We start from the raw sequence: 5071 nt of genomic DNA on the forward strand, positions 1-5071 counted from the left end.
GGCTCTCCGCCGCCGCCGGCCGCAACGGCGGGGGCCCTTCGGGAAGGAGGCGCCTTCGCCTTCCCCGGCCCCCCCCGATTCCCGGGGGGGCTGCCCAGGGCTCCCGAGGCCGCCGCCGCCGGCCGCCTCTCTGCCCCCCCGGCCCCCCCTCTTCCCGCTTTCCGAAAGGTGCCCCCCTCCGAGGCCCGGCGGGGGCGCTGTTCCGAGCTGGGGAGCACCGCCCCCCCTCGCCAGCCCAGCAACAGCACGAATGCGGGCGACACGGACTGTCAGGAACCCCGCGAAAACCCCTGCGACTGTCATCGGGAGCCGCCCCCCGACACCCCAGACATCAACCAGCTGCCGCCATCCATCCTGCTCAAGGTGGGTCTGGGCGAATGGCGCGGGGATGCGCGCTCGCCCCCAACCCGGCCCCTCCTCGGGGTTCTCTCTCCCCTCCCTCTAAGCGCTGAGGACCGGGTTCCCCGACAGCCAGAGACGCCCAGGGGGGAGATTGGGAAACCGATGGGGAGGATGCTTATGGCCTACTTTTTGAAGTTAGAAAAACTTGGCATCTCCTGAATGTCTTTTAATAGCTTGGGCTTGTTGGGCACAATTCAGGGTTCATCTGTTATTAGATCGCCAGCCCAAGTGGTTTAGAAACTCTTTGTAGGTTTTCTGTGACATGTTTTTTATTAATTGAGCAACTTGCCCTTACTGGGTATAGACTTTATATATTAGAATTCGAAAGTTTTCGAGCTGCTTTCAGGTTTGACAGATGCTCGTTGATGTCAGTAACACTTAACTTTTTTTGAACATCTACTATGATCAGGCACTATGCCAGAGCTTTATATACATTATATCTAATTTAATCTTCCAGTTACCGCTGTGAGGCAGATTTTGTTAATATCATTACTGTATACAAGAAGGAACTGATTTTTCGTACTATGTGCCTACAGTCCAAAGGCAGACATCTACAAGTGGTATTTGCTCTAGGGAGCTTACAGCCTAGTGGGGCTTGCAGAGCTTGAATGACTTGTCCAGGGTCACACGCGGAGTAAGAGGCGTACCTGGGAATTTAGGCCTGCTTGACTGGAAAACCCTCGTGTTTATGCTATGCTGTATTAGCTTCCTACATTTTAACCCTTAACATAAAAGCATTCAGGTTTCTGGAGAGTAAGGGGAGACATTTTTTTGTTGTTGTTGGGGAATGGGTGAGTGGAGAAGAGGTGGGTGTCCTGTGGGAGCTTTGTCTCACTTTCAAATACTAAGTCAAATTTGCAGTTTTGTCATTGCTGTGATAAACTTAATTATGTGATAGTTTGTATTATTATTATCAACAAGTTATTTCTTCCCTCATTTTCTCTCTTCTCCCCTCCCACCCTTTTCTGGAGCTTAATGCATGTAATCTTCCTGTTTCACAGAGGATGATACTTAAGGCCAGCCCCAAATAACTTAGATAAAAATTTGGCTACTTTTATTGTTACTGAAGTAACTGTCATCAATTACAATTGTTACTGTCACGGATATACTTTGTGTGATTAGACTTTTTGCACATTGATAATCCTGTGTTTTTATCTGTTTTGTTTTGATGTTATTGTTCTTGAAAATTATACAGCAAGCTTAACTTCTACTTGTGTCAAAATGTAATGACTTAACTCTTATGGAGGTATATTTGTTGGAGGAGTAATTGCCTCCTTTGTGTGTTCAGGATGTGCATTTTAGAGCAGAGGGAACTTTCTTTTTTGTTTGGTTGTTTATGGAGTTAGACGATTTTTTTTTAATCTGGAATTTTTTTTCTTTATTGATTAAGGTATTACATATGTGTCCTTATCCCCCCATTTCCCCCCACCCCCCTACTCATGCCCTCACCCCCCTGGTGTCTGTGTCCATTGGTTAGGCTTATATGCATGCATACAAGTCTCTCCCCCTTACCCCCACCCTCCCCTACCTTCCTTCTGAGGTTTGAAGGTCTGATCGATGCTTCTCTGTCTCTGGATCTGTTTTTGTTCATCAGTTTATGTTGTTCATTATATTCCACAAATGAGTGAGATCATGTGATATTTATCTTTCTCTTACTGGCTTATTTCACTTAGCATAATGCTCTCCAGTTCCATCCATGCTGCTGCAAATGGTAAGAATTCCTTCTTTTTTACCACAGCGTAGTATTCTATTGTGTGGATGTACCACAGTTTTCTAATCCATTCATCTGCTGATGGGCACTTAGGCTGTTACCAAATCTTAGCTATGGTGAATTGTTCTGCTATGAACATAGGGGTGCATATATCCTCTCTGATTGGTGTTTCTAGTTTCTTGGGATATATTCCTAGAAGTGGGATCACTGGGTCAAATGGGAGTTCCATTTTTAGTTTTTTGAGGAAACTCCATACTGTTCTCCACAGTGGCTGCACCAGTCTGCATTCCCACCAGCAGTGCACAAGGGTTCAGGTTCCTTTTTCTCCACATCCTCACACTTTTTATTTGTTGATTTGTTGATTATAGCCATTCTGACAGGTGTGAGATGGTACCTCATTGTTGTTTTGATTTGCATCACTTGGATGATTAGTGACTCTGAGCATGTTTTCATATGTCTCTTGGTCTTCCTTATGTCCTCTTTCGAAAAGTATCTATTTAGGTCCGTTACCCATTTTTTTTTATTGGGTTATCTTTCTTTTGTCAAGTTGTATGATTAGAGGGAACTTTCTTGAGTCCTTTAAATTGGTGGATGACATAGACAAAAAAAAATCAACAAATATTTGGTATAGAAGATTGATTGCTGTCTTGTTATTTGGCAGGTAAGACTGTTTAAACACAAACCAAATAAAAAACCAGGTATTTGCTGCTTTCTACCAAAACTGGTTATTTCATGAGGTAGGGAACATTTTAATACAAAAAGAAAGAAGAAAGGACATGATCTCATAATAAAGAGAATCCCCATAGGCAAACTTATTCTATATGCTACATTGTTCTTTTCCATGTTTTTTTTTTTTTTTTTGCTGTGGACTATTGAAAACTTGGTCTAAGGGACTTTTGGGAATTACTCCTTAGACTTGCCCTGTTGTGATGGAGAATTTGGACATGATATGGAGATGTTTTACTTATATTAGAAACTGGAATAAAGATTGTCTACGTGGGTTTCATGGTCCTAGTTGTATTCAGCAACAAGTGAGTTGTACTGTCTGGAATGAATCGAAATCAAGGTTTTTCTGTGTTTACCAGCCCAAATAGAATTTTCAGGGATAAGGCTTTTGGGGGCATAGGCTCTGTTGACATAGATCTTGTTTATTGCTGTGTGCCCTCCCCTAAGTGCAGTGCCTGGCATTTAGTAGCACTCAGTAAATATTTATGAACAAATGAATGACCAAATGTTTAGAAGTCTGGGCTGACACTCTGGGTGAATATGCCATACCACTAAGATAAGTGTCTAAGAAATGTTTATATCTTGACTTCAGAGTTGTTCTGAGCTACAACAGAGCCATGTGATGTTGAGAGGTTTCTGGCTCTGTTTCTGGTGAGAACTGGAAGTGTTTGGCTTGGAGAAGAGAAGACTTAGGCAGCTATGTCTTTCTTTCCCTCCCTCCCTCCCTCCCTCCCTCTCTTCTTTCCTTTTTACAGTATAGGAAGGGTTGTTGCATAGAGAGGCACAAATCCATCATCTCCATTGGAAACATTCAAGTACAATAGCCGCTAGCCACATGTGGATATTTAAATTTAAAGTGGTTAAAATTAAATAAAATTGAAAATTCAGTTTCTAGGTTACAGTAGCCACATCAGTAGTCATGGGTGACTGGCCACTATTGTGTGGACTGTGCAGATACAGAACATTCCCCTCATTTTAGAAAGTCCTGGGTAAACTTTCATAGTTTTTTTTTTTTTTTTTCATAAATGGCATCAACATGTTCATGTTCTGCAGTTTGTTTGTTTATAGTTTGGTTTGGAGGTCTTTTCACATTAGTGAGGATATGGTTTCCTTCATTCTTTTTAACTGCTGCATAGTATCCCATAGTGTTACACCACATGTATTTATTTCTCTAGTATTGGATGTTTCTAATTAATTGCTACTACAAATGATGCTAATAGATTTTTTTTCTATGTACACGAGGTCATACTTTTCTAGGGTAGATGTCAAGAAGTGGAATTTCAGGTTTGAAGAAAGTCTGTATTTGGAAATTTAGAAAGTCCTTTCTAACAATAAGAGCTGTGTAGAAATGAAATTAGTTCTTTCTTGAAATCATGAGCCTCACTGGAAACCATAATTATGTAACTTCAGAACAGGAAGAGACCTTTGACAGCGTCTGGTCTTTCCTCATGTCTTATGCATGAAGATACAGGCTGGAGACGTCAGTGGCTGACTTACCCCAAGACATTTCAGAGAGTGAATGGCAGACCTTGGGCTGGCACCCAGCTTAGTGTTTCCAGCTCCAGAGATCTTTCCAACGTCCTGTGTGGGAGGGCCTGAATAATCTCTCAGAAATTTTCTGAAAGAGATTCCTGAATGGGGAGAAGGGGCAGGACAGTGGGGAGAGGAGGAGCTTACACCAGAGGACTGACTTCTAAGTCATCATGAGTCAGAGACTAATTTAAAATTGGGTCTGTAGGGTTGAATTGTGGTCTTTAATATAAGAATTTGAGAAGCAGGAACTAGGTCTTCAAAGGTCAACTGTGAGAGTAGTATTTTTTTTAAGCACTTAAGTCTGTTACATTTGCTCATTGAGTGGTTAATGGATTGTTTTGGATCAAATAAGCTAGCTTCGATCTTTGCTACCTGTTGCCTTTATAATTTAAGTAATCCTGCCTACTAATATCACAATTAGATATTTATATGGTAGAACCATTATGCAACAATTTTACCAAATGATAGCAGTGGAATATATTTCTTTATAATTACTGTTTGAGTAACTGGTTATGTTGTGGTCTATATTTACATTTTGGAGACTTTGTGGGCTGTGCTTAGATATCTTGTTCTCTGCCAGCAGACCTGTTTCTTTCCAAAGAAAACCAGGTGAGAGATCCAAAATCCACCAGCACCATTAGGAAGTCGCCTCACCATGCATGCACCCTTGATAATGTGTCAGTAGGTGCTAAGTCTTTT

The 5071-nt window shown here is 41.9% G+C and overlaps 1 protein-coding gene across 1 annotated transcript in view; it reads left to right on the forward strand.

Annotated features, from left to right (window-relative positions):
- Positions 1–121: 121 nt before the first annotated feature.
- Positions 122–5071, forward strand: part of FBXL17 (F-box and leucine rich repeat protein 17) — a 445268-nt gene continuing 440318 nt past the window's right edge. Inside the window, exon 1 of the mRNA XM_006081173.2 lies at positions 122–363. The gene's annotated coding sequence lies outside the window, so the exon portion shown is untranslated. The remainder of the gene's footprint in view (positions 364–5071) is intronic.

This window comes from Myotis lucifugus, unplaced genomic scaffold, assembly GCF_000147115.1.
Source record: "Myotis lucifugus unplaced genomic scaffold, Myoluc2.0 scaffold_0, whole genome shotgun sequence".
Taxonomy (NCBI): domain Eukaryota; kingdom Metazoa; phylum Chordata; class Mammalia; order Chiroptera; family Vespertilionidae; genus Myotis; species Myotis lucifugus.